Genomic DNA, 10,217 nt, shown 5'->3' with positions numbered 1-10,217 from the left:
AACAAGAGCATAATGTGCAAATTCAGTGGCTGCTAACTTCACCTTTTGCTCCTCCTCAAACTCATTGCATGCATAGACATTCTCCATCCTTAGCTCCCACTCCAAGTAAGCTTCTGGATCATTCTTGCCATGGAATGGTGGAATGTTGACCTTCACTCCTTGTAGGGGATTTGGTCTAGGAGTTCTTTCTCTCCTTCTTTCTCCTTCATTTTGGCCTCCATGTCCACTTCTACCATCTATCCTTTCCTCCAATTGATCCATCCTTCCATAGAACTCATCATTTTGCAACTTTAACAATCTCTCCAAATGTTGGGTAAGAGCTTGCATTTGAAAAGGGTTTAGTCCTCCTTGTTCTGCCATCAAAGAAACAATTAGAAGTAACAATTAATCATAATTTAAGGACTATTTTGATTTTTTTTTTTGTTTTTTTTTTTGGACCTCACACTCTCAAGTGTTTGCACTAAATTAGGCTTTTTTTTTTTTTTTTATAACATTCACTCTTGCCTTTTTCCACTCTAATCCTCGAAGAGTTCTTAGGTGATTCAAGTATGTATGACAAGCTTAACAAAAGAGTATCCAACCTAGTTGTGTAACACACCCAAGAAATTGAGGCATGCTTTTAGTGAAACTAAATTGGGCGTCAACAACATAGAATGCGACCAAACACATTCACGGACAAAAGACAGCAGCAAGTAAGGCACGAATTATGACAAGTAATGACTCACAATCATCAAAGAACCAATTATGTTCTCTAGGTCACAAAAGGGGGCAGTAATTTCCGTCCAATTTCCAATCAAAATTTCAATTTCTAAATGCAATTATAATTGTATTAGGGTTTTGGAATCAAATTGGGGCAAAATTATTTTCTTTTGATTTTGTTCTCTTCTTTTTTTTTTTTGCTTTTAAATTCCCTAACAACCTATAATATCACAATTTAATATTTTAAAAGGTCAAGGAAAGATGTTACCCGGATTGCTGCACCAAAGGTCTTCAAAAACCCCTCAACCGAAGCTTTGATACCAAATGATGTGTTCCTCAATGGCAAATTAGGAATAATTGAACCTTTAGGGTTTGGACCTTAGGGAAATTCAAAATTATGAAAGAATTGGGGAAGAATTATTCACGGTAATTGAGTCTTTGATTGATTGGGATTAAGTTGAAAAGAAAAAAAAAATGCAATATTGAGTTATTAAAAAGGAAAAATTTGAGTTTCCTTATTAGGGAAACGAAAATGGAAAGAAAATGATGTAGTGATGATAATTAAGGAAATAAAATGCAGAATTTGTAAAAATTAGAAAGTTTAGGTTTCCTTTCTAGTTGAAATTCAAATTTTGGAAAAAAGGGGAATTAGGGGTCAATCAGGTGGGAATTGGGAAAAATTGGGAATGGAATGAAAGAATCACTCTTTCACTAGGTTAGGCATGCACACAAAGGGGGTGAATATCCTTTGATAAACCTAGGTTCTTGAATCACTCAAGAAATCTAGAGAATCACTCTCTAAGTTTGCCAAGGCTGAACTTTCATTCAAATTGATCATCCATTCAACTTTGTGCCACCCACCCTTAAGCAATGAGTTACCGGCTGAAATTATTACAGCAATAATGTTCATTCAAAGTCCCATTAAGCTCCACTCATCAAGCATCACTTAATGACCATTTTGTAACCGAAATAGGCACCTAAAAGCACCGCTCTCTCTCTCAATAATACAGCCAATCAACGGATGGTCCACCTAGGCATTATTCAACTCATAATTAATTAAAATAATAACCCCAATGGCTGTTTTTGGCACTCCTAGTTCAGCCACAAACTTAAAGCAATTGGACCACTTAACATATTAGCCCATTATTAAAAAAAAAAACCAAGTTCCAAAACAAAAACATGTGCACACCAAAAATAAGCATTGGGCCTTCCTTGCATACTTTAAGCCATCACTCTTCTAACTCTTGAATACAATTCACCATCTTGGGCCTCTCTTAATTCATGTTAGGCTCCTCTCAAAATAATGTGATCATGGTCTATTGAAGGGTCTCCTTAATCTTTTTGGTTCTTGCTCTTGTTATTGGGCTTCCAAGTCCATGAAATGTATTGGACTCACTGGACTCCTTGTCCTTTGACTCTTGTTCATGATCTCTCAAGGCTTGGTCTTCATTAGATATTCAAGGAGTTTCAGCGGCCTTAGACAAGTTTCGCACATGTTCCTTTGCCGTTAAGCAAAAGGGGACCAAAAGAGACTAAAATTGGAACTTGGGGCCGTAGGCGCCAAGGAGTGCCAGGAGGGGAGAGAGTGTTGCGAAACCCTTCCAGTCAGTCCTTGGAGTGACATTCAAGGTATTTCACCGGCCTAAGACAAGTTTCATGCACGTTCCTTTGCTGCTAACCAAAAGGGGACCAAAAGAGTCTAAAAATGAAACTTAGGCCATAGGCCCCAAGGAGTGTCAGGAGAGGAAAAAGTGGTTGGAAACCCTTCCTTGGAGTCCTAGGATTCACATTCAAGGAGTTACAGCGGCCACAGACGAGTTTCGCGCACGTTCCTTTGCTGCTAAGCAAAAGGGGACTAAAACTAGAACTTAGGGCCATAAGCGCCAAGAAGTGCCAGGAGTGGAGAGAGTGGTGGGAAACCCTTGGAGTGACATTCAAGAAATTTCAGCGGCCTAAGACGAGTTTCGCGCATGTTCCTTAGCCGCTATGCAAAAGGGGACCAAAAGAGATTAAAACTGGAACTTGGGGCCATAGGCGCCCCCTTTTTGCTTAGCTGTTAAGGAACAGGCACAAAACTCATCTTAGGTTGCAGGAACTCCACAAAAGTTACTCGTAGTACTCAAAGATAGGATTCGCCTCCGCTCTCTCCTCTTCTGACGCTTCCTGGTGCATTTGAACCAAAGTTTCGATTTTGGTCTCTTTTTGGTCCCTTTATGCTTAGCGGCTTCGGAACGCATGCAAAACTAGTTTCCAGCCATTGAAACTGTTTCTAAATGACTCCTAGGACTCAAAAAAATAGTTTCTCACCACACTCTCCTCTTCTGGCACTTCCTAGGCCTTTTGGCCCAAGTTCTCTCTTTTGGTCCCTTTTTGCTTTGCTGCTAAGGAACAGACATAAAACTTATCTCAGGTCGAAGGAACTGCATGAAAGTTACTCGTAGGACTCGAAGGAAGGATTCACCTCTGCTCTCTCCTTTTCTGACGCTTCCTAGTGCATTTGGACCAAAGTTTCCATTTTGGTCTTTTTTTGGTCCCCTTTTACTTAGCGGCTATGAAACACATGCAAAATTAGCTTCTGGCCACTGAAACTGTTTATAAATGACTCCTAAGACTCAAAAAAATGGTTTCCCACCGCCGTCTCCTCTTGTGGCGCTTCCTAGTGCCTTTTGGCCCAAGTTCCAATCTTGGTCTTTTTTGGTCCCATTTTGCTTAGCTTCTAAGGAACGGGCACAAAACTCATCTTAGGTCGCAGGAACTCCATGAAAGTTACTCGTAGGACATAAAGGAAGGATTCGCCTCCGCTCTCTCCTCCTCTGACGCTTCCTAGTGCATTTGGACCAAGGTTCCGATTTTGGTCTCTTTTTCGTCCCCTTTTGATTAGCGGCTACGGAACGCATGCAAAACTTGTTTCCGGCCACTGAAACTATTTATAAATGACTCTTAGGACTCAAAAAAATGGTTTCCCACCGCTCTCTCCTCTTCTGGTGCTTCCTAGCGCCTTTTGGCCCAAGTTCTGGTTTTGGTCTCTCTTGGTCCCTTTTTGCTTAGCAGCTAAGGAACTGATACAAAACTAGTTTTCGGCTTCTGAAACTGTTTATAAATGACTCCTAGGACTCAAAAAAATGGTTTTCCACCGCTTTCTTCTCTTCTGGCGCTTCATAGCGCCTTATGGCCTAAGTTCTGATTTTTGTCTCCTTTGGTCCCATTTTACTCAGTTGCTAAAGAACGGGCATAAAGTCATCTTAGGTCGCAGAAACTGCATGAAAGTTACTTGTAGGACCCAAAGGAAAGATTTGCCTCTACTCTCTCTTCTTCTGACGCTTCTTGGTACATTTGGACCAATGTTTCGATTTTGGTCTCTTTTTGGTCCCCTTTTGCTTAGCAGCTATGGAACGTATGCAAAACTAGTTTCTGGCCACTGAAACAGTTTATAAATGACTCATAGGATTCAAAAAAATGGTTTCCCACCGCTCTCTCCTCTTGTGGTGGTTCCTAGCACCTTTTGGCCCAAGTTCTGATTTTGGTCTCTTTTTGTCCCCTTTTGCTTAGCTGTTAAGGAATGGGCACAAAACTCATCTCAGGTCGCAGGAACTCCTTGAATGTTACTCGTAGGACTCAAAAGAAGGATTCGCCTCCGTTCTCTCCTCTTCTGACGCTTCTTGGTGTATTTGGACCAAAGCTCCGATTTTGGTCTCTTTTTTGTTCCCTTTTGCTTAGCGGCTACTGAACGCATGCAAAACTAGTTTTCGGCCACTAAACCTGTTTATAAATGACTCTTAGGACTCAAAAAAATGGTTTCGCACCACTGTCTCCCTTTTTGGTGCCTTTTTGCCTAAGTTCCGATCTTGGTCTCTTTTAATCCCTTTTACTTAGCTATTAAGGAACGAGCACAAAACTCATCTCAGGTCGTAGGAAGTCCACAAAAGTTACTCGTAGAACTCAAAGATAGGATTTGCCTCCGCTCTCTCCTCTTTTAACGCTTCCTAGTGCATTTGGCCCAAAGTTTCAATTTTGGTCTCTTTTTAGTCCGCTTTTGCTTAGCAGCTATAGATCTCTTGCAAAACTAGTTTTGGGCCACTGAATCTTTTTATAAATGACTCTTAGGAGTCAAAACTCATCTCAGGTCGCAAGAACTCCTTGAATGTTACTCGTATGACTCAAAGGAAGGATCCGCCTCCCTTCTCTCCTCTTCTGACACTTCCTGGTGCATTTGGTCCAAAGTTTTGATTTTGGACACTTTTTGGTCCTTTTTTGTTTAGCAGCTATAGAACGAATGCACAAGTAGTTTCCGACCTCTGAAAGTATCTATAAATGACTCCTAGGACTAAAAAAAATGGTTTCCCACTGCTATTTCCTCCTTCGGCACTTCCAAGCGCCTTCTCGCCCAAGTTCTAGTTCTGGTCTCTTTTGGTCCCATTTTGCTTAGCTGCTAAGAAACAGATACAAAACTCATCTCAGGTCACAGAAACTCCATGAAAGTTACTCGTAGGACTCAAAGGAAGGATTCGCCTCTGCTCTCTCCTCTTCTGACGCTTCTTGGTGTATTTGGACCAAAGTTTTGATTTTGGTCTCTTTTTGGTCCCCTTTTGCTTTGGACCTACGGAACGCATGCAAAACTAGTTTCTGGCCACCCAAACTGTTTATAAATGACTCCAAGGATTCAAAAAAATGGTTTTCCAGCTTCTCGCGCTTCCTAGCGCCTTCTTGCCAAGGTTCTGACTTTTGTTTCTTTTCGTCCCCTTTTGCTTAGCTGCTAAGGAATGGGCACAAAACTCATCCCAGGTCCCAGGAACTCTGTAAAAGATACTAGTAGGACACAAAGGAAGGATTCGCCTCCGCTCTCTCCTCTTCGGACACTTCCTGGTGCACTTGGACCAAAGTTTCGATTTTGGTCTCTTTTTGGTCCCTTTTTACTTAGCGGTTACGGAACGGATACAAAACTAGTTTCTGGCTATTGAAACTGTTTATAAATGACTCCTAGGACTCAAAAAAATGGTTTTCCACTGCTCTCTCTCCTCTTCTGGCGCTTCCTAGCGCCTTTTGGCCCAAGTTCTGGTTTTCGTGTCTTTTGGTCCCCTTTTGCTTCGCTGCTAAGGAATGGGCACAAAACTCATCTCAGGTTGAAGGAACTTCTTGAATATTACTCGTAGGACTCAAAGGAAGGATTCACCTTCGCACTCTCTTCTTCTGACGCTCCTGGTGCATTTGGACCAAAGTTCTGATTTTGGTCTCTTTTTTGTCTCAATTTGCTTAGCAGCTACGGAACGCATGCAAAACTAGTTTTCAGCCACTGAAACTGTTTATAAATGACTCTTAGGACTCAAAAAATATTTTTCCATCGCTTTCTCTTCTTCTAACGCTTCCTGGTGCATTTGGACCAAAGTTCCAATTTTGATCTCTTTTTGGTCCCTTTTTGCTTGGTGGCTACGGAACACATGCAAAACTAGTTTCCGGGCACTGAAACTGTTTATAAATGACTCCTAGGACACAAAAAAATGGTTTCCCACCGCTATCTCCTCTTCTGGCGCTTCCTAGTGCCTTTTGACCCAAGTTCTAGTCTTGGTCTCTTTTGGTTCCCTTTTACTTAGCTACTAATGAACAGGCACAAATCGCATCTTAGGTCGCAGGAACTCCATAAAAGTTACATGTAGGACACAAAGGAAGGATTCGCCTCTGCTCTCTCCTCTTCTGACGCTTCCTGGTGCATTTGGAGCAAAGTTTTGATTTTGGTCTCTTTTTGGTCCCCTTTTACTTAGCGGCTACGGAACGCATTGAAAACTAGTTTCTGGCGACTAAAACTGTTTATAAATGACTCCTAGGACTCACAAAAATGGTTTTCCACTGCTCTCTCCTCTTCTGGCGCTTCCTAGCACCTTTTGGCCAAAGTTCTGATTTTCGTCTCTTTTGGTCCCTTTTTGCTTAGCTGCTATGGAATGGGCACAAAACTCATCTAAGGTCCAAGGAACTCCTTGAATCTTACTCATAGGACTCACAGAAAGGATTCGCCTTGGCTCTCTCCTTTTCTGACGCTTCCTAGTGCATTTTGACCAAAGTTTTGATTTTGGTCTCTATTTGGTCCCCTTTTGCTTAGCGGCTACGACACACATGCAAAACTAGTTTCCAGCCACTGAAACTGTTTATAAATGACTCCAAGGACTCAAGAAAATGGTTTTCCACCGCTCTCTCCTCTTCTGACGCTTTCGGGTGCATTTGGACCAAAGTTTCAATTTTGGTCTCTTTTTGGTCCCCTTTTGCTTAGCGGCTATGAAACGCATGCAAAACTAGTTTCTGGCCACTGAAACTATTTATAAATGACTCCTAGAACTAAAAAAAATGGTTTTCCACCGCTCTCTTTTTTTCTATCGCTTCCTAGCGTCTTTTGGCCAAAGTTCTGGTTTTGGTCTCTTTTGGTCCCCTTTTGCTTAACTGCTAAGGAATGGGCACAAAACTCATCTCAGGTCGCAGGAAGTCCATGAATGTTACTCGGAGTACTCAAAGGAAGGATTCGCCTCCACTTTCTCTTCTTCTGACGCTTCTTGGTGCATTTAGACCAATGTTTCAATTTTGGTCTCTTTTTGGTCCCTTTTGCCTTAGCAGCTACGGAAGGCATGCAAAACTAGTTTCTGGCCACTGAAACTGTTTATAAATGACTCCTAGGACTTTAAAAAATGGTTTCCCACTACTCTCTCTTCCTTTGGCGCTTCCTAGTTCCTTTTCGCCCAAGTTCTAGTTCTGGTCTTGTTGTTAGCAATCTACACTAGCAAGTGCACTAGGATTGCAGCAAGTGATGAGTAAATTTAAGATCCAAATATCGTCTCCACAGGGAATTTTGATTCAAGTATCACTTCATAGAATTATAACCATTTAAGCTTTTCGAAATTGTAAGGAGAGTAGTAACATGTAATACAGCAAACTAGAACAACTGAAAGTAAAATGAACTTGCAGAAAATAGAATAATGAACGCACAGTTATGTGATAACAGAGGAAGAAACCATAGTTAGGGAAGTGCTTCACCAAAACTCCAATGTTTAATCAATAAAGTTATTAATTAACAAGCAATTGGAAAGAATGACAATCAGTTTCACATTATACTATTCAAAGGTTAATTCCTTAACTCAGTGAACCTAACATTCAATTAAACCATTCTAATTCCTTAGATCTAATTCAATTCAATGTTGCTTTAAGTGTAAGAAACCAAAAGATTGCAAGATCAAAGTTCCTTATCCCTAAGAAAACTAAAATCTCGGTGATTGGTTCAAATCTGAAGAACAAATTCAATTTCCATTGACAAAGGTTCCTCTGAATTTAGTTAATCAAATTTCCATTCAATTTCCACGTGAAGTTCAGAATCAATCACTCAATCTATTCCAAAGCATGAAATTCAGATCCAAATCAATTCAACATGTTCATTTCAGATCTACAATCCCTAACTATGAACGAATTACACAGCCATGGCAGCAGAGAAAAGAAAAGAAAGAGAAGAAGAGAAGAAGAAACTCATAAATGCCATGGAAGCTTGCTCCACTCCAATTCCTCTTCGTGAAGCTCCAAGATTCGAATCCCCACTCCTCTCTCTCACTTCCTCTAACAAGAAACTCACTAAAAAAACTGAAAATGAACAGAATCCCTTTTTTCGGATCGTTTCTGGTATTTATAAAATTTTCCAGATTTTCACGTCATCACTTTTATGAGAAATAGTAGTTACGCAGAGAGTTTTTGGTTGCGCGTTAACACTTTTCCCAGAAATAGTGGCCACACGCATTTTCCTGATATTGAGAGCTCTCTGGAACTATCACTCTTGATGATAAAAGTGACAACGTAGAGCCAAGGTAGTTGCGCGTTGTCACTATTGCTGATAAAAGTGACTACGCGCAGCTCGCCAAGTTGAAGACTCTCTGGAACGATCACTTTTGATGACAATAGTGGTAACGCAGAGCTTTCCTGATATTTTGCCTCTCTGGAACTATCACTTTTAATGATAAAAGTGGTAACGCCCAGGCTTCACTTCTTCTTTGAGCTCTGAAGTGATCACTTTCACTGACAATAGTGATCACGCCCAGTCTGCAATTTCTTATTCTTGTGTTTTTGGAGTCCAGACTTGCTTCTTTCCTCTTCCTTGTCATCAAACTTCCATGAATATGATCCTTGCTCAATTTATTCCTTCAAAAACAAGATTAAAAACTTAATTCCTAAGCAAAAATTTCACAATTACTAAAATAACTACAAATTTAAACAAACTTCAATTTCTTTTATTTTTCTAAGTTTTTCTGCTTTCTTTATGTATTTTTCTTATCAAATGTGTTAGAATTATGTTAAAATATCAGTCAAAATAAGGATTCTTCACTACCCCAAACTTGAATTTTTGCTTGTCCTCAAGCAAATCAAATTAAACCAAGGGTAATTCTTCCACTTCTAAAAAAAACAATTCACAAACTGCTTTTCTCAGATTTTTCAATTTCCAATTCTGTGTTTTCTGCAAAATTTTCAATCAAGATGTTCATCCAATTACTCATCGTTGCATTCACAATGCATTCATCAAATTTTAAGCAAGAATTGCTATCTAAGTTCATATATATCAGCCAAGTTCATTTGAGAAACATTAAAATCATGATCACTTCTCACTGGATAGTGTTTCCCTCAATTCTCAGCAGTGTTTGAGTACTGTTTTCTCTCTTTAATCATCAATTCAGCTACACTCTACCATATGCTTGCCTAATTTCTCTATCTCCTCTGCTTAGTACAGCCAATCACACATCAAGAGGACTTTTTACAGTTTATAACAGGGCTTAGGTTAAGGTAGATACTGAACAGAATAAGAACAAGTTGCAATTTCAAAAGATCAGAGGCATTTTGAGTGAATGACTTTAAAATTGGTCTGGTTTAGCATTAATTCACATTAAATCCCTCAATTATGCAGCAAACAAATTGTTTTTGTGCAGCAGAATTTTCATTTTCCCTTTTTCTTCTCTTATTTCCATTTACTCTTTCCTTTTCCTCGAATTTCTTTTCCTTTTTCTCTGCAACAGTTTACTGCTAATTTCTTCTTTTTGATCTCCATTTTGCTCTTTTCAACTCAGATTCTATTTTTTTGAACTCATGTTTTACTCTTTGCATAGTTTTGCTGCATAATTTTTAATTTTTCTGCAGCACTTTTGTTCTTTCGTTCTGACTTTTTGAACTCAAACTTAGATAGCTTGCTACTCCCCTACCCCAAACTTAAAATTTTGCTTGTCCTCAAGCAACTTAATTGGATGCTACCCCAAACTTAGTGTTAAAACTCATTCTTGATTAAACTCACAATGCCTTTGATCAATTTGAATGGTAAAATTGGTTTTTCAGCAAGGCGTGTAATGAAGGTAACTCAAGAAAAGGGAATATGAATCTCAAAAGGGGTAAACTAGGGCAATTAATCATAAGGGAAGGCATTTTAGGCTAACTAAGTATATCAAACATGGCCTCTATCATGTGTGTGAGAACTGTAACATGCATATTCAATTCTTATTAGCACAATCAAGGGC

The sequence above is a fragment of the Abrus precatorius genome, unplaced genomic scaffold (genome assembly GCF_003935025.1).
Source record: "Abrus precatorius isolate BTA unplaced genomic scaffold, Abrus_2018 Scaffold7, whole genome shotgun sequence".
NCBI classification, from domain to species: domain Eukaryota; kingdom Viridiplantae; phylum Streptophyta; class Magnoliopsida; order Fabales; family Fabaceae; genus Abrus; species Abrus precatorius.
This window is presented reverse-complemented; position numbering follows the sequence as displayed.